Raw genomic sequence first — 20,840 nt, 5'->3', positions numbered from 1 at the left:
CGTCTCGTTGTTGTTGGTAATCAAGCCTACCACTGTTGTGTCGTCCGCAAACTTGATGATTGAGTTGGAGGCGTGCGTGGCCACGCAGTCGTGGGTGAACAGGGAGTACAGGAGAGGGCTCAGAACGCACCCTTGTGGGGCCCCAGTGTTGAGGATCAGCGGGGTGGAGATGTTGTTGCCTACCCTCACCACCTGGGGGTGGCCCGTCAGGAAGTCCAGTACCCAGTTGCACAGGGCGGGGGCGAGACCCAGGGTCTCGAGCTTGATGAAGAGCTTGGAGGGCACTATGGTGTTGAATGCCGAGCTGTAGTCGATGAACAACATTCTCACATAGGTATTCCTTCTTTTCCAGATGGGTTAAGGCAGTGTGCAGTGTGGTTGAGATTGCATCGTCTGTGGACCTATTTGAGCGGTAAGCAAATTGGAGTGGGTCTAGGGTGGAGGTGATATGGTCCTTGACTAGTCTCTCAAAGCACTTCATGATGACGGAAGTGAGTGCTACGGGGCGGTAGTCGTTTAGCTCAGTTACCTTAGCTTTCTTGGGAACAGGAACAATGGTGGCCCTCTTGAAGCATGTGGGAACAACAGACTGGGATAGGGATTGATTGAATATGTCCGTAAACATAACAGCCAGCTGGTCTGCGCATGCTCTGAGGGTGCGGCTGGGGATGCCGTCTGGGCCTGCAGCCTTGCGAGGGTTGACACGTTTAAATGTTTTCCTCACGTCGGCTGCAGTGAAGGAGAGTCCGCATGTTTTGGCTGCTGGCCGTGTCCGTGGCACTGTATTGTCCTCAAAGCGGGCAAAAAAGTTATTTAGTCTGCCTGTGAGTAAGACATCCTGGTCCGTGACGGGGTTGGTTTTCTTTTTGTAATCCGTGATTGACTGTAGACCCTGCCACATACCTCTTGTGTCTGAGCCGTTGAATTGAGATTCTACTTTGTCTCTATACTGACGCTTAGCTTGTTTGATTACCTTGCGGAGGGAATAGCTACACTGTTTGTATTCGGTCATGTTTCCTGTCACCTTGCCCTGATTAAAAGCAGTGGTTCACGCTTTCAGTTTCACGCGAATGCTGCCATCAATCCACGGTTTCTGGTTTGGGAATGTTTTAATTGTTGCTATGGGAACGACATCTTCAACGCACGTTCTAATGAACTCGCTCACCGAATCAGCGTATTCGTCAATGTTGTTGTTTGATGCAATACGAAACATATCCCTGTCCACGTGACGGAAGCAGTCTTGGAGTGTGGAATCAGCTTGGTCGGACCAGCGTTGAACAGACCTCAGCGCGGGAGCTTCTTGTTTTAGTTTCTGTCTATAGGCAGGGATCAACAAAATGGAGTCGTGGTCAGCTTTTCCGAAAGGAGAGCGGGTCAGGGCCTTATATGCGTCGCAGAAGTTAGAGTAGCAGTGGTCCAAGGTTTTTCCAGCCCTGGTTGCGCAATCGATATGCTGATACAATTTAGGGAGTCTTGTTTTCAGATTAGCCTTGTTAAAATCCACAGCTACAATGAATGCAGCTTCAGGATATATGGATTCCAGTTTGCAAAGAGTCAAATAAAGTTCGTTCAGAGCCATCGATGTGTCTGCCTGGGGGGGAATATATACGGCTGTGATTATAATCGAAGAGAATTCCCTTGGTAGATAATGCGGTCGACATTTGATTGTGAGGAATTCTTAATCAGGTGAACAGAAGGACTTGAGTTCCTGTATGTTGTTGTGGCCACACCACTTCTCGTTAACCGTAAAGCATACGCCCCCACCCCTCTTCTTACCAGAAAGATGTTTGTTTCTGTCGGCGCGATGCGTGGAGAAACCAGCTGGCTTCACTGACTTCGATAGCGTCTCTCCAGTGAGCCATGTTTCCGTGAAGCAAAGAACGTTACAGTCTCTGATGTCCCTCTGGAATACTACCCTTGCTCGGATTTCATCAACCTTGTTGTCAAGAGACTTGACATTGGCGAGAAGAATGCTTGGGAGTGGTGCACGATGTGCCCGTCTCTGGAGTCTGACCAGAAGACCGCTTCGTTTCCCCCTTTTACGAAGTCGTTTTTTTGGGTCGCCGGCTGGGATCCATTCCGTTGTCCTTGGTAAAAGGCAGAACACAGGATCCGCTTCGCGAAAGTCATATTCTTGGTCGTACTGATGGTGAGTTGACGCTGCTCTTATATTCAGTAGTTCTTCTCGACTGTATGTAATGAAACCTAAGATGACCTGGGGTACCAATGTAAGAAATAACACGTAAAAAAACAAAAAACTGCATAGTTTCCTAGGAACGCGAAGCGAGGCGGCCATCTCTGCCGGCGCCGGAAGTAACCTTATGGGAGGATGAGACTATGACTATCACAAACGCGATGGTTGTCTCCATTTTGCCCCACGGGAGTCATCTGAAGCCGGTACCGTCAATGTGTCTGTCAGCATCATCCGTACAGTTTCAGGGACAAACAAATGTTTTTCCTTCCTCTGTGATTGGATGACAGATGTAAGCAGTTCAGTTTCTTGTCATATTAGGCTCCTTGATTTGGGTCTACTGTATAACCTCTCCTCTGTTGCCTGAGGTGGACATATGTTCTGCATGTGAAACTGGTGTATCAAAGCAAAGCTCACATGCGCCGAATACAACAGGTGTAGTAGACCTTACAGTGAAATAGAAGCCCTTAACCAACAATGCAGTTCAAGAAAGAGTTAAATAGTTAAGAAAATATTTACCAAATAAACTAAAGTAAAAAATTATCAAAAGAAACACAATAACATAACAATAACGAGGCTATATACAGGTGGTACCGGTACCGACTCAATGTGCGGGGGTACAGGTTTATCAAGGTCATTTGTAGGTAGGGGACTATGCATAGATAATAAAATGCGAGTAGCAGCAGTGTTAAAACAAATTGGGGGGGGTCAATGTAAATATTCTGGGTGGCCATTTGATGGATTGTTCAGCAGTTTTATGGCTTGGGGATAGAAGGGAAAGGGGGATACCTAGTCAGTTGTACAACTGAATGCATTCATCTGAAATGTGTCTTCTGCATTTAACCCAACCTCTCTGAATCTGAGAGGCTATGCCATAATCGACATCCATGTCTTCGGTGCCCGGGGAACAGTGGACTAACTGCCTTGCTCAGAGGCAGAATGAAAGATTTTCACCTTGTCAGTTTGGGGATTCTATCCAGTAACCGAATGGCTAAACGCTCTAACTACTAGGCTACCTGCCGCCCCGAAGCTGTTAAGGAGCCTTTTGGTCCTAGACTTGGCGCTCTGGTACCGCTTGCCGTGCTGTAGCAGAGAGAACAGACTACGACTTGGGTGACTGGGGGGGCTTTCCTCTGACACCGTCTAGTATATAGGTCCTGGATGGCTGGAAGCTTGGTCCAAGTGATGTACTGGGCCGTACGCACTACCTTCTGTAGCACATTATGGTCAGATACCGAGCAGTTGCCATACCATGCGGTGATGCAACCGGTCAGGATGCTCTCGATGGTGCAGCTGTAGAACTTTTTAGGATCTGGGGACCCATGCCAAATCTTTTCGGTCTCCTGAGAGGGAAAAGGTGTTGTCATGCCCTCTTCATGACTGTCTTAGTGTGTTTGGTCCATGATAGTTTGGTGATGTGGACATCAAGAAACTTGAAACTCTCGACCCGTTCCACTACAGCCACGTCGATGTTAATGTGGGCCTGTTCGGCCCGCCTTTTCCTGTAGTCCACGATCAGCTCCTTTGTCTTGCTGACATTGAGGGAGAGGTTGTTGTCCTGGCCCCACACTGCCAGGTCTCCAACCTCCTCCCTATAGGCTGTCTCATTGTTGTCTGTAATCAGGCCTACCACTGTGTCGTCAGCAAACTTAATGATGGTGTTGGAATCGTGTTTGGCCACACAGTCGTGGGTGAACAGGGAGTACAGGAGGTAACTAAGCACGCACCCTTGAGAGGCTCCAGTGTTGAGGATCAGTGTGGTAGATGTGTTGTTGCCTACCTTTACCACCTAGGGGTGGCCCGTCAGGAAGTCCAGGATCCAGTTGCAGAGGGAGGTGTTTAGTCCCAGGGTACTTAGTTTAGTATTGAGCTTTGTGGGCACTATGGTGTTGAACGCTGAGCTGTAGACAATGAACAACATTCTCACATAGGTGTTCCTTTTGTCCAGGTGGGAAAGGTAATCATTAAGGCAGGTTACCTTCTCTTCCTTGGGCACAGGGACTATGGTGGTATCACAGACTCGGTCAGGGAGAGGTTGAAAATGTCAGTGAAGACACTTGCCAGTTGGTCCCCACATGCTTCGAGTACACTTGCTGGTAAATCCGTCTGGAGCGTCGCCAGGGGAACAAAAACAGACCATATGTACTTCACACTTACAGGGCCTATAGAAAGTCGACAGCTTTTATTTTTTCACATTTTACTGCTTTCAAATCTAAAAAGGGATTAAATTATATTTATTACCTACAGATCTACACAACCTACTCTCCATTTTCAAAGTAAAATAAAGTTAGAACATTTTACAAATTAAGAATGAAATATTCTGAAATGTCATATTTGAAATTGGTCACATACACATATTTGGCAGATGTTATTGCGGGTGTAGCAAAATGGTGGATAAGCCTCCACCCCCTGAGTGAATACTTGGTGGAAGCACCTTTGGCAGCCATTACAGCTGTGAATCATTTGGAATAAGATTCTACCAACTTTACACAACATATATCCATTGTTTTTTCAACATTTGGTTGGCAGTCATTGATGGACAGCAATATTCCTACATTGTCTTTCAAAAAACAAACAGATTTAAGTCAGGACTGAGACTAGACCCCTCAGGAACATTCAACACCTCTTGAAAAACCATTCTGGTGTGTCTTTGGCATAAACAAATGTATAAAACCCTATCCCAGGGTTAGGTTTCTGAAGACTGAGGTGAGTTTTCCTCTAACCTTTTACATGGTCTTTGCTCCTTTCATATTTCTTTAGATCCTAACAAACTCCCCAGTCATTGCCGGTAACATTACATTCACTCCATATTACTGGCCTGTATGACAAAGTGAAAAGAGAGAAGCATGTGTTACAAAAAAAGACTGTAGAGTCTCATGAACAGGATGGTGGTCTTCGTTTTGCTCTACGACCCCCACATGCCCCACAGGACTCATCTGAAGTTGGTACCGTTGATATGCCAACTTGTGTTTGTAGCGTCCGAACAGTTTGGGCTACAAATTAATGTGACCCCCACAAGTGTCACGGGACTCGTCTGAAGGTAACCTGTACTGGTAAAAAAATAAATGGAAGTATGGAGGCAGTTTTGTGCTACCTAAAAAAGGGGTTAAATATGTGTAACAAATATATATATATATATTTCCTGGGCTTTCTTGTATCTTCTAGATATAGGGCAGACACTTCAAAAACGTATTCCTTATGATTCTTGTTTTACTGTCTTTTTTTTGCCATTTATGAGTGTGTTATTCAAAAGGCCAAACTCAATATTGTATCAAACATTTGTATTGTATTTTTCTTTTATACCTAAAGGGGTCCTAAAATTCGAAATCAAATAGCTAAATCATTCATGGTATGTCCATCTTAAAGCAATTCCACACGTCAGCTTAGAACCCCCGCAATTATTAACTTGTAAACCTACCAAGCAATCAAAATGACAAACTCAGATAAAAATGCTGCATTACATGTCTTGGGAGAGGAATTGAAACAACACTGTGTACATGTGCTTGTTGGTGTGTTTTACTGTACTGTATATTATGTACTTCACGTGTCTCTCACTTTTAGTGATCCAACAACCAGAGGTTGTTTTTGGTTTGGCACTGACTCTTGTTATGTGAAGAAATCCTGCTCATTCTGTGGGTTTTCCATATTCTATGATCCTGACAGTAGAGGGAGCCTGTGGTTTGCACTAAAGTTTAATGGATTTAGTGTCCTTGGCTTAGGGAAATAATTTACGTAGAGGCAGTGTAACACTGACAACAACCTGGAAGATATTCAACATCTTAACAATTGATAAGTGTTAGTGTGTACATGGGAGTGAATACAGTCTAGCCCAACCACTAAACTACCCCATCTTTTTTCTCACACACTGTCATTGACTAAAAACACTCTAGCTCTGTATGGCTCTAAGCAGCCTGCAACCAGCGGCTTCAGCCTTTGCTCGCTAGTGTAGAATTATTTTATTTGAATAGATTCCTTTTTCCATCTCATGAAGAAAACCCAGCTTGTTATTTTTGGAGCGCACAGGCACTCTGCCAGACAAATCCAAGGTCTTCATGTGATTCTGCTTTATTGTTTCAACAATTACTCAGCTTCGAGTATTAGATCATTAACATGTGAAAAGGGTTCAAGAGGTGTCAACTTTCTATAGGCACTGTAAGTGTTAGGTACATGTGGTCTGTTTGAGTTCCCCTGACGACGCTCCATGCCCAGTCTGTGTTTGTTTTTATCGGCCCATGTCTTAATCCCACCGTTCCCATGATGACTCCCTGGCTGTGTGTGTGTGTGTGTGTGTGTGTGTGTGTGTGTGTGTGTGTGTGTGTGTCTCTCATCACCCAATCACGTGAACGTGTTGCTCTGGACTGGACCATACAGGATGGTAGGAAGTAAGTGGGCTTTGCTTTGCTACACCCCTGTTTCACATGCAGAATATGTGGCCTTTCATTCACTTAAACAACTAACAAATATACACCCAATCAGCTGGAGAGTAAGAGAACCACAGTCTTTTTATCCTCAGCAAAGTGACATGCAATTTACTCTGAGAGTAACAAGTACCGCTGAGCCAAAAGGAGAAAAGGAGAAGTGCATCGCAATCAAAACACCATTTAACTATTTTGATGGGTGATGGCCTAAGAGGCAATAGTCGTTAGTCATTGATTTGTTACAATCCAGACAGAGAAACCTTCTGCAGACATATAGTCATTTGAATATCTACTGGAATGGTTCAAGAGGCCCTTACAACACAGGTGTTCTGGTTCTTAGCAGCCAGCCATATACAGTCATTTTCAGCTGACCGAGCACATTTGAATGAAAGGATAACATCCACACATGAATGGTTTTCAATGGAGCACTTTGAAAAAAAAACAGTTCTGAAACATACCCCTGAGGTAGGCCAAGAACAATGTATGCGAAAACACCAGCCGCGGCGGACATTTTTTGCTTTATTTTTTTGTCAGAGTGCAGAGCTCTGTTGTCAGAAATCCCAGTGCTGATGTATACAGCAGGTGAGAGACGTCGATTTATGAATGGGAGTCATTCTGCAGGGGGAAATTGTAATCCATGGTGTGTTTGGGGGAGGGTCACGTGCTGGAAACTGGATAGAAACACAGAGAGGGAAGCGATACTGTGAATTACAAAAATCTAAACAAAAGATGAAAAGATATCCTGTGAATTAAAAACACCAATCCATTCACAGACACCCCACAGATTAAAACACATGGATGAAATCTGTGTAAGAATTTTGAACATTAGAATGTTAAACAGCCACCAAAAAATGTGTGGCGATAAAGAATTTCCCCCAGTACTTGAGAAGTATCGTCTCCTCATCAGAGAAGTACTTAACTCATAATGGCGCCGGAGGGGATGGCTGCCGTTTTACAGGTTCCTAATCAACTGTGCTATTTTGTTATTTTTTTGCATTGTTTGAAACGTATTTTGTACCTAAAGTTGCTGCTGCCGTCTCTTATGACCGAAAAGAGCTTCTGGACATCAGAACAGCGATTACTCAACTCGAACTAGGTGAAGATGTTTTCTTTAATGAGTCCGACGCGTATGATATACTGGTTTCTGGAGAACAGGCCCAAATCTCCGTCATTAGCGTGAAGAAAAGACGGAGATACCGACGGAGAAGGTTGGGGTGTCTTGTTAGGATTCATAGGCGAGTGAGTAAATCAACATTACCATCGGTTTTAGTGGTCAACGTGCAATCACTGGAAAACAAACTCCATGCTCTACGGTTGAGACTATCCTACAAACGGGACATAAGAAACTGTAATATCTTATGTTTCACCGAGTCGTGGCTGAACAACGACATGGACAATATAGAGCTGGCTGGGTTTTCCGTGCATCGGCAGGATAGAGCAGCTACGTCTGGTAAGACGAGGTGTGTTGGTGTGTGTGTCTATTTGTCAATAACTGCTGGTGTGCGATATTAAAGAAGTCTAATATTAAAAAGGCTCTAGGTATTGCCCGTCTGAGGTAGAATACTTCATGATAAGCTGTAGACCACACTATCTACCAAGAGAGTTTTCATCTATGTTATTCGTAGCCGTCTATTTACCAGCACAAACCGATGCTTGCACTAAGACCGCAATCAACACGCTATATAAGACCATAAGCAAACAAGAAAATGCTCATCCAGAAGTGCGCTCCTAATGGCCGGAGACTTTAATACAGGCACACTTAAATCCGTTTACCTCATTTCTACCAGCATGTCAAAATCAAATCAAATTTTGTCACATGCGCCGAATACAACGAGTCTAGACCTTACCTTGAAATGCTTACTTACAAGCCAACAATGCAGTTCAAGAAATATTTAAGAAAATATTTACCAAATAAACTAAAGTATGGTGCTGCAGAGATGGTTGTCCTTCTGGAAGTTTCTACCATCTCCACAGAGGAACTCTAGAGCTCTGTCAGAGTGACCATCGGTTTCTTGGTCACCTCCCTGACCAAGATCCTTCTCCCCCGATTGCTGTTTTGCCTGAGCGGCCAGCTCTAGGAAGAGTCTTGTTGGTTCCAAACTTCTTCCATTGAAGAATGATGGAGGCCAGTGTGTTCTTGTGGACCTTCAATGCTGCAGAAAGGTTTTGGGACCCCTCCCCAGATCTTTGCCTCGACACAATCCTGTCTTGGAGCTCTACAGACAATTCCTTTGACCTCATTGCTTGGTTTTTGCTCTGACATGCAATGTCAACTGTGGGACCTTAAACATTGACTTGCCAAAGTATTCATCCCCCTTGGAATTTTTCCTATATTGTTGCCTTTACAACCTGGAATTCAAATGTATTTTTGGGGGTTTGTATCATTTGATTTACACAACATGCCTACCACTTTGAAGATGCAAAATATTTTTTATTGTGAAACAAACAAGAAATAAGACAAAAAAACAGAACACTTGACCATGCATAACTATTCACCCCCCCCCCCCCCCCCTCCCACCCAAGTCAATACTTTGTAGAGCCACCTTTTGCAGCAATTACAGCTGCAAGTCCCATCTCTATGAGCTTGGCACATCTAGCCACATGGATTTTTGCCCATTCTTCAATGCTAAACTGCTCCAGCTCCTTCAAGTTGGATGGGTTCCGCTGGTGTACAGCAATCTTTAGGTCATACCACAGATACCACAAATCCATTTAAATTACAGGTTGTAATGCAACAAAATCGGAAGAACGCCAAGGGAGTGAATGCTTTTGCACTGTATATTCAGGTGTGTGCCTTTCCAAATCATGGACAATCAATTGAATTTACCACAGGCGGAATCCAATCAAGTTGTAAAAACATCGCAAGGATGATCAATGGAAACAAGATGCACCTGAGCTCAAATTCGAGTCTCATAGCAAAGGGTCTGAATACTTATCTAAATAAGGTATTTCTGTTTTTTAATTTGAATAATTTTGCAAACATTTCTAAAAACCTGTTTTTACTTCGTCATTATGGGGTATTGTGTGTAGATTGCTGCGTTTTATTTTTTTAATCCATTTTAGAATATAGCTGTAACGTAACAAAATGTGGAAAAAGTCAAGAAGTCTGAATAGTTTCTGACGGCACTGTATATGACAGACAGTTGTTGGTCAGAATTATTATCCCCCGTCTTCAAGACGCTTATTAATGCTTATTAACTCCTCAATGCCATCCGATGAATCCTGGAACATATTCCAGTCTGTGCTAGCAGAACAGTCCTGTAGCTTGGCATCTGCTTCCTCTGACCACTTCTGTATTGTGGCCGTAACTGGTACTTCCTGTTTGAGTTTTTGCTTGTAAACAGGAATTAGGAGGCAAAGTTATGGTCAGATTTGCCAAAAGAAGGGCGAGGGAGAGCGTTATATGTGTCTGTGTGGAATAAAGGTGATCTAGTTTTTTTCGCCTCGAGTTGCAGAGGTGACATGCTGGTAAAGATTTTGTAAAATTGATTTCAGTTTTCCTGCATTAAAGTCACCAGCCACTACGAGCGTGACCTCTGGGTGATCAATTTCTTGTTTATTTATGCCCTTATCGTTGAGTGTGTTCTTAGTGCCAACATCGTTTTTGGGTGGTAAATAGACAGCTACGAAGAAAATATAGATTCAAACTCTCTTGGTAAATAGTGTAGTCTACAGCTTATCATGAGGTATTCTAACTCAGGCCAGCAGAACCTCAAGACTTCCTTAATATTAGAGATTGTGCACCAGTTTTTATTAACAAAGTGACACACACCCACTCCCCTCAGCTTAACCGACGCAACCGCTCTGTCCTGCTGATGTGTAGAAAAACAGCTAGATTTATATTGACCATGTCCTTGTTCAGCCACGTCTCTGAGGAATGTAGGATATTACAGTTCTTCAGATCACATTGATAGGATAGTCTCGAACGGAGCTCATCCAGTTTATTTTCCAGTGATTGCACTTTCACCAATAGAACAGAGGGTAGAGGAAATTTATCCAATCTCCAACGAAGTCTTGTCAGGTATCCCGCACGCCTTTTCTCCTTCTCCTTCTTCTTGAGTGTCGGAAATTTGGGCCTAGTCCGCGATAATCAAAATGTCTATGTTCATCACTAGCCTCTAGCTATCTGTCAGATAGTGCTATAATAGCCACTTCATATCTAAAATCTGTTGTGTGTATGGAAATGTTTTGTCGACTTTGTTTTGTCCCTTTTCAACAGAAGTAAATGAACTTGGCTAGCTTTCGTTAGTTGTTGTAACTTTTGAGAGAGAGAGCTAGCCAAATGTTAGCTAACGTTAGCTAGTTAGCTATCTCTCTAACGTTAGCTATTCTTTTTGCCTCCATCACACTAGACCTGAATCAAACAATGAAACCAGCGGCAAAACGATTGAAGACTGATATTCTTAATTTCTTTCAGTGCATTGTGACATTTTATTAGATGTGCAACGTTATTGATCTGTCAGTTAGCTAACTGCCAACTTTTCACAATGACACAGCAATAAACAGCTCTACAGGCTTTACTGTTGGGGTGCACAGTTAGTACACAGCACTATGCTCATCATGGGTTAGCAGGATCAGATGGTGAAAGGTGTCCCAACAGTGTCAGACAGCCAGGGAAATGAAGCTCAGGTGAATTTAGTATATTATTAACAATATCAGTGAATGGATACAACGTTTCTTTTTGAGTTGATGGGTAGGCCTACAGAAGCTACATGGCAACAGCTTAATGATCCTCTTAGATGTAAAGTCCCTTGTTTTGGCGACCTGCGTGGCTTTGGTACTGGTTCGGGCAGACATTTTTGCTTTAAATTGATTCACGGACACCATCGCATTGAGCGGTAGACCCCGATTTTCAGGGTATGTCTCTTTTGCCTGTGTGAAGCAGGATGTGAATACTGACACCACTTGATTCTGACACTAGTATTGTGGTGGATATTTTAAATGACCAATAATGAGGAGAGACGAGGTCAATCACCAATCAGGATATTAACTTTATTAAAACGTATTGTTTAGGGGGCTGGTCACAATACACACACAAAAGTGAATATAGTGCTTGCCTTGTATAACCCAACCTTGTTCCATTTTCTTAATCCACCACAACTGTCTCAATTTGTTGAACCAACCGATGGTCTTCTGTGTTCTTGTACTAAGAACTGTTTGTTCTTATAAAAGAGGATAAGGAGAGACTTGTTTGGAACAGAGATACCTCTTTCCGAACATGCAAGTTTCAGATTACAGGGGGTGGGGGTGGGGGTAAGAACATGAGATGTGCACAGCCATTGTAGTTTTAGAGACAGAGTTAGGTGACAACAGCATTTTACACAACCAGAGTAACAGGATTGTACACACCCGGTATGCAGCATTACGAGTTATTGTTTATGGACCTCTCCTAATAAATTATGACTTCTATTATATATAGTTACATTTAATTTAGCTTAATGTGTAACGGTCATTATAATAAGTGGACAAAAGCGCAGTGTGATCTGGGGTTCCACATCTTTTTATTACTAAGTGAAACTCACAGCAAAACAATAAAGAGAAACAAACAAACGAACGTACAGCCTTGTAGGGCTCAAAAGCAACAATACAAAAAAAAAGATCCCACAAACAACAGGTGGGAAAGGCTGCCTAAATATGATCCCCAATCAGGGACAACAATAGACAGCTGCCTCTGATTGGGAACCATACCAGGCCAACATAGAAATATAACAACTAGACTACACATAGAAATAATAAACAAGAACACCCCCCAGTCATGCCCTGACCTACTCCACCATAGAAAATAAAGGCTTTTTATGGTCAGGACGTGACATAAAGCTACAGTATGGTATCTGGAAATAGTGGTCATTTCAATTATTGAACCATTGATTCTATTCTTGGATAATATAATGTATAAATGTACACCGAGTGAATTATTTGTCAAGCCTCATTTTAGCAGGATCAGATGGTGAACGGGGTCTCAGCAGGGTCAGGAATCCAGGGTGAACCAGTCTTTGACAAAACTGAGGTGATGAAATTAATATTTGAAGACATTGTAACCATTCCTTGCATCACACTCCGTGCTACAGTAGTTCACAAAACGTCAGAGTATGTTGAATAAGTTGAAGTTGTTTTCTCTGGCTCTTTTGATATCAGATTCAGAATTAATAATAACAAGATTGTGGTAGTGTGAAAGATTTTGATCCACCTTAGGCCAGGAATGTTTCCAATTCACATGACACGACAAGAAAAACCCTAGCCCTAGTCATAGCACGGATGGAAAGGGAAGCTATCTGTAATAAGAATATTTTGTCCTAGTCTATGAATAGGACCCAGAGTTTTAACTGATCAGGAAAAGAGGCCCCAGTAAAGAGACATACATTTTTTACACACCCCTTTTGAACCTGTGGTGCCATCTCTTTTAAACATGTTTTATTAATTGTAGATTCCTACTTATAAGTGGTCAGCAGGAGAATGAATAGCTTACTGTTTTTAGCTTACACGAACATACATTCTGGGTTATTTGATCTTTGACTTGGGTTAAGAAGAGTATTCTTCCATCCTTTTCCTTCTTCAATATCACAGTTTTAAATGGCCAGATCTGCTTTTAGTGAACCTTTTTTTAAGCCCTCCCACATCCTGGCATATGGAGAGAGGAGGGCCCTTGGATCAGGCTCTCATTTTGGGTAGGAAACCTGGGGTCCGGAGGGGCTGCTTGGGCCCATCTTGTTGAGTGTTCAGAGGAAGCGGGATGATAGGTTGTCACAGAATTTGTCAGGCTCCCGTTGCCCCCAGACCTTAGGGTTAGCACTGTGCCTCCTGTTTTAGAAAGTTGTAGTTCAAATACAGAGTAAAGGCTCTAAACCCTCAGCCCTTGAATGATGTTTTACATCGTCACATCCGAGTGTACCTTAAATATCACTTGCCCAAGCAGGGAGAGTGATGATCGGAGAGGCAACGTCCTTGGTGGAAATCTTGAAGTTGAGCTTAAAAACAACCAACCTGAGCTATTAATGTACCAGCAAGCTAACGTAGCACTACTTTCAGGTAGCTAGCTACAATTACCCATAGCCGGTTAGCTAGTTTTATAGTTTGGTCATTTTTTTCAATTAATTTACGAATTCTCCAAAATATGCTTATGAAACTAGCTACGTTTAATAGGCTCCTCACTACGAGACCAAGCCATTGTGAGCGCCATTCCTATTTAACAACGCTAAAACCAATGTCATCTATATATATTATTTTCATAATTTTGTGTGATTGGCTGGACCATTAGCCCAAACAGTTGAGAAGGCTGAACCAGTCTTCAGAGGAGAAAGGACTGGAGACAGCAGCAGACAAGTTGGGAGCTTAAATACTTTCAGTTTAAGAGAAACCTTAGGGACTGAATTTCCTTATTCTTGAGCATTTCTGTTTGTAAAAAGATGTAACCAAGCCTAGGGAATTAAGCTGTTTACTCTGCCTCACTGAGCCTATGTACCCTGAGACCCCTCCTAGCTCTGGTCTGTGGCGGTGGCCTCTCCCAGGCTCTGCCACAAATGGCGGAGAATGGGTGCACCAGCACCACCTGCTGGCCCGGAGGACCATGAGCTACATTGTGTAGTGTCAGTACATCACTCCCTGGAGGCAGAGGGCAGTTAATTTAAAGTTAAAGCAATGCTCAAGAAAAATCATCTCTGAAAGTGAGCAGCAGTCTTCTCAACTGTTTGGGATAATTGTCCAGTCAATCACACACTTGATTGACTAATGAACCTCAGCTGGGCTCTATTAGCCTCCTAACTGGGAAGGTGTTGGAAGGAGCTGGAATGGTGTGGTAAGAGAGTTTGCCTTTATAAACATCACCTTGTTCTAGCGAGATTAACACGGCTATCAAAACAACACGCCAGGGTAACCCTACACGAAACCCAGCCCTTATTTTAAGTGTTTCTAAAATCCTCTGTGGGAAAAATTAGTGTTGGAAAAATTATTGGAACCATTTTCCTTTTTGACCGCTAGGTTTTGTGGGTATTATGACTCATACTATGGCACTCTATATCACCACAAGACAACATCCAGGTATGATCAGCCATGGAATATGGTGTAATTGCAGATTGCAATTTGGGGCATTTCTTGATGTAGGTGTCCCCTGATATCAGGAAATGTCCATTGATACCTGCCATTGGTCAGTTCTGGTGTTATGAATCTGATGATTTGTTTCCATAGCAGGTTAGGACAAGTAAAGTGGCAGGTTAGGATAATTAATGTGGCAGGTTAGGATAATTAACGTGGCAGGTTAGGAGACAGGTTAAGGTTAGGAAAAGGGTTAGGCTTAGCTACAGTTGTCAAGAACTGTTGTACCCGATGCAAAAGAAATGGCCACGGAACAATGGCTAGCATCAATGGGTATAACTTGATATCAAGAAATGCCTATATCAGAAGACGTCCCTAATTGTGGTTTGCAATTACACCCTTCTCCAGCCATGTTGAACTGTACATGTGAGATAATGCCTACGTGTACATGTGCAGAGCAAATATGTTGTTTATTCTAGCTGAACTTTGGCCCACAGGCACTCCCACCATTTCTCCCAAAAGAAAATCACTTTTTTAGAAATTACATTTGTTTGGTTTAGGAAATGATCCCCATAAAACCATAGAACCTGATCTAGTGTTAGAAATGGCAAAGGTTTGTCCTCCTGAGTGGCGCTGCAGTCTAAGGCACTGCATCACAGTGCTAGAAGTGTCACTAGAGACACAGGTTCAATCCCGGGCTGTATCACAACCGGCCGTGATCATGAGTCCCATTGGGGCAGCACACAATTGGCCCAGCTTGGCACTCACCATGTGGTTTAAGCGAACAAGGAAACATTTAGAGGGCTAGTACTGTAGATTTCCAGTCATCTCCACCCAAAATAGATGGGCAACCCTAACTTAAACAATTGGAGGCAGTGAGAGAACAGAGACAATTCTGAATTTTAACAAAACAAACATGGTACGGAGAGAATCATCGATTAGATTTCATCCAATTAAAGTGAGTAGGAACAGACATTTCTTTGTTAGAATGTGAGTCAATCAGGGGCTATTATCATGTAAACAGGGCTGTGAAATCCTCTGACCCCCACTATTCATCATTAGTCGTAATAGATGCAGGAGGCTATATTAGTCCACAAAGGCCAGTGAACTAATGCAGACCTCATATGGTAAATATATGATCTACTAATAATGGCTGTGTTGAAGTCTTTTTGACTACTGGCCATGCTTTACAGGGGTTTTTCAAAAATGCCAAACTGCCACATCTTATTGTATTTCAAAACTACAATGTAATGTCTTCTGAGTCTTTTCTGTCAGAATATTCTGTCATCTAGAATGTGTTACAGCTGAAGAAATGTGGCATATCGCCCCGATACTATTGCTGCACCATCGAGAGCGTCCTGACCAGTTGCATCACGGCCTGGTAAGGGAATTTGCTCCGCCCACGACCGCAAGGCCCTCCCCCGGGTGGTGAAGACGGCCAATTACATTACAACGGTGTCTGAGGAAGGCACGCAGCTTCATCAGGGACCCCACACACCCCAGCCACGAGCTGTTCTCTCCCTTACTGTCGGGCAGACAGTATCGCAGCATGAGATCCCATACCAACAGGCTCAGAGATAGTTTCTATCTACAGTACAAGTCATCAGACTGCTGACCACCTGCTCTGATTATCCGCATCTTAGTACACATGCAGTCAGTCATGCACACACCTACACAGACATACACACATACCTTTAGAAAGTTTTGACACCCACTTTACTTTTTCCACATTTTGTTGTGTTACAGATTTTGTGTCACTGGCCTACACACAATAACCCATAATGTCAAAGTGGAATTATGTTTTTGGGATTTTCAACCCCTTTGTAATGGCAAGACTAAATATCTCAGGAGTAAAATGTAGCTTAACAAGTCATATGATAAGTTGAATGGACACTATGTGCAATAATAGCGTTTAAGATGATTTTTGAATGAATAACTCATCTCTGTCCCCCACACATACATCAAAGAATGACACCTATTGGTAGATGGGTAAAAAATAAAAATAAGCAGACCTTCCTAACTCAGTTGCCAGAGAGGAAGGAAACTGCTCAGGGATTTACCATGAGGCCAATGGAGACTTTAAAACAGTTTAATGGCTGTGATAGGAGAACTGAGGATGGATCAACAACTTTGTAGTTACCCCACAATACTAACCTAATTGACAGAGTGAAAAAAGGAAGCCTGTATAGAATACAAATATTCCAAAGCACGCATCCTATTTGCAATAAGGCACTAGTAAAACTGCAAAAATGTCCTGAATACAAAGTATCCCTCTTCATATTTTCCTCTTCAAGGACTAGGGAGTTTTTATAGGCTAAAAAGAAACAGAATAGAGCTAAGCACAGGTAAAGTCTGAGAGGAAAACCTGATTCATGTCTGCTTTCCAACAGACACCGGAAAACAAATTCACCTTTCAGCAGGACAATAACCTAAAACACAAGGCCAAATCAACACGAGTTAATTACCAAGACAACATTGAATGTTCCTGAGCACGCTAGTTACAGTTTTGACTTAAATCGTCTTGAAAATCTATGGCAAGGCTTGAAATTGGCTGTCCAGCAATGATCAACAACCAACTTGACAGATCTTGAAGTATTTTTTAAAGAATAATGTGCAAATAATTGTAAAATCCAGATGTGCAAAACTCATAGAGACTTACCCAGAAAGACTCCCAGCTGTAATCACTGCCAAAGGTGATTCTAACAAGTATTGACTCAGGGGTGTGAATACTTATGTAAATGAGATATTTCTTTGTTTCATCTGCAAAAATGTCTAAAAACATGTTTTCACTTTGTCATTATGTGTAGATGGTTAAGAAATACAATTCTATGTAATCTATTTTGAATTCAGGCTGTAACAACAACATGTGGAATTAGTCAAGGGGAATCATTTCTGAAGGCTTCAGCAATAGAGATTGAATAGACCCCTAAATGTGTTTCCTCTACGTCACTGGCAAGACATACTTTAATTGCATAATGTTTAGTGTTTAAAAGTACTCAAGCTGCCATGAAGTGCACAGGCATAATCATCTTCTTCTTCGCCAGTGTGTATAAAAAGAGATCTGGGTAGACATGCAGCAGCTTCTTGTGCTGGATGCCAACACACAGTGAGACAGCCCAGTGTCCTTGTCTTACCCACAGCTATGTGAAGTATGAGGGGAGGCAGTTGGGCAGAGTGACCTCCCAGGCCTCCAGCAGGAATCCAAGATGTCTCCAGGTGTCCTGTTTCATGGTTGGAAACTCACCCATCATCACTTCGCTTTCAAAAATGACATAGATCTACAAAAGTGAGCTGGTTCTGAACTGACAATTTCATTCGTGAACGAGATGTGCCTCTGTTCTAAAGATGGGATTGCGATACTGTATGTCTTAAGTAGGGTTGCAAAATTCTGGTAACTTAACCAATATCCCCAGGTTTTCCAGAAATCCGAGTCAGGGGGAGTTCTGGAATTAGGAGGGAATAAGGAGTAAATCTAGGAATTTGTGGAAAGTCACCAGACATTTTGCAACCCTAGTTGGAAGTCTAGATACTCAAACAGAATGTTGTTAAAAAAAAATGATTTAAAAAAACTCTATGCAGAAATATTTAGCCTTGTCCACAAGGCTGCAAAAAGAGGAGGTGGTAGCAAACATCCTTTATTGATGAGTTTAGAATTAGTCATATCAAAAGTCATTTGAGTTTAGAATTAGTCATATCAAAAGTCATTTGAGTTGAGCTCAGAACATGGCATTCTGTGCAGCTGTACAGACAGAGATACATGAAGGTGCAGTCTTCATTAGAGGAACTTATCTTCTAACTGAACCCTTGTACAACAGTTAGCTAATGACCGTCTAAACACACATGAAAAGGACAGTGGTTTGGGCAGCTATACGGAATACAGACAGATGTAGGATCTTAAATTGACCAGTTTCTCACAGCAGAAAAATAATATTGCAGCAACAAGAAATTTGAATTATTGTGTGGATTATAATGAAAAACGAATGTAGACGTTGACATTTTAAAGCCGAAACTACAAACTTTAGAAGCATTTGTAAACCTTGAATACAGTACACATTTGCATTTCCTGCTGTGCAAGAAATTTCATGCAACTAAAGGGTGAACAAATGAAGATCCTACATCTGTCTGTTTAGATCTTATTTTACTCCTGACAGCTCAGCTCGTTTCTCTCTCACAAGATTGTATGTTTTTGGCAGGACCATATGAAAGATTGTAGCTCCATACTGTAGCTAATTCTCACTAGAGTTTAAGATGGACAAATTCTCGTCAACAGTGATCATACTGTATCTTATCTGAGTCCTCGTCTCTCTCTCTCTCACTGGGCAGTTTGCTGACAGACAAACAAAAAGGTGTAATGGGTTCGCACTCAAAAGGATGTAGAATAATGCTTACTTCCTTATTCACTTTTTAAAAATGATTTTCACTGCATCAGGGATAGGGTACACAGACATTTCGGCTTTACAGCCTTCTTCAGTTTGTAAAGCCAAAACGTCTGTGCACGCTATCCCTGATCCAGTGAATAACAAATAATAATAATGAAATAAGCTTTATGCGATATCTTTTTGATTGCGAACCCAGTATACCTTTTTGTTTGTCTCAATTTGCAGGTTTTACGCATCAGTCAAGCTTCGGGGAGAGCGCGATGGTTCTCTTGACAGGTTGCTGACAGAGAAACACTAGCTGCATGCCAAGGAAGACTGCATCACCGGGTCGCCCATCATGCCTTAGTACCACCATGGAAAACACTAGTCACATAGCTGCTGCTGCAGTCACACCAGGTACCTTAAGTTACAGTGCCTTGCGAAAGTATTCGGCCCCCTGAACTTTGCAACCTTTTGCCACATTTCAGGCTTCAAACAAAGATATAAAACTGTATTATTTTGTGAAGAATCAACAACAAGTGGGACACAATCATGAAGTGGAACGACATTTATTGGATATTTCAAACTTTTTTAACAAATCAAAAACTGACAAATTGGGCGTGCAAAATTATTCAGCCCCTTTACTTTCAGTGCAGCAAACTCTCTCCAGAAGTTCAGTGAGGATCTCTGAATGAGCCAATGTTGACCTAAATGACTAATGATGATAAATACAATCCACCTGTGTGTAATCAAGTCTCCGTATAAATGCACCTGCACTGTGATAGTCTCAGAGGTCCGTTAAAAGCGCAGAGAGCATCATGAAGAACAAGGAACACACCAGGCAGGTCCGAGATACTGTTGTGAAGAAGTTTAAAGCCGGATTTGGATAAAAAAAGATTTCCCAAGCTTTAAACATCCTAAGGAGCACTGTGCAAGCGATAATATTGAAATGGAAGGAGTATCAGACCACTGCAAATCTACCAAGACCTGGCCATCCCTCTAAACTTTCAGCTCATACAAGGAGAAGACTGATCAGAGATGCAGCCAAGAGGCCAATGATCACTCTGGATGAACTGCAGAAATGTACAGCTGAGGTGGGAGACTCTGTCCATAGGACAACAATCAGTCGTATATTGCACAAATCTGGCCTTTATGGAAGAGTGGCAAGAAGAAAGCCATTTCTTAAAGATATCCATAAAAAGTGTTGTTTAAAGTTTGCCTCAAGCCACCTGGGAGACACACCAAACATGTGGAAGAAGGTGCTCTGGTCAAATGAAACCAAAATTGAACTTTTTGGCAACAATGCAAAACGTTATGTTTGGCGTAAAAGCAACACAGCTCATCACACCATCCCCACTGTCAAACATGGTGGTGGCAGCATCATGGTTTGGGCCTGCTTTTCATCAGCAGGGACAGGGAAGATGGTTAAAATTGATGGGAAGATGGATGGAGCCAAATACAGGACCATTGTGGAAGAAAACCTGATGGAGTCTGCAAAAGACCTGAGACTGGGACGGAGATTTGTCTTCCAACAAGACAATGATCCAAAACATAAAGAAAAATCTACAATGGAATGGTTCAAAGAAACATATCCAGGTGTCAGAATGGCCAAGTCAAAGTCCAGACCTGAATCCAATCGAGAATCTGTGGAAAGAACTGAAAACTGCTGTTCACAAATGCTCTCCATCCAACCTCACTGAGCTCGAGCTGTTTTGCAAGGAGGAATGGGAAACAATCAGTCTCTCGATGTGCAAAACTGATAGAGACATACCCCAAGCGACTTACAGCTGTAATCGCAGCAAAAGGTGGCGCTACAAGTATTAACTTAAGGGGGCTGAATAATTT

Source organism: Oncorhynchus masou, chromosome 31 (genome assembly GCF_036934945.1).
Source record: "Oncorhynchus masou masou isolate Uvic2021 chromosome 31, UVic_Omas_1.1, whole genome shotgun sequence".
NCBI classification, from domain to species: Eukaryota; Metazoa; Chordata; class Actinopteri; order Salmoniformes; family Salmonidae; genus Oncorhynchus; species Oncorhynchus masou.
This window is presented reverse-complemented; position numbering follows the sequence as displayed.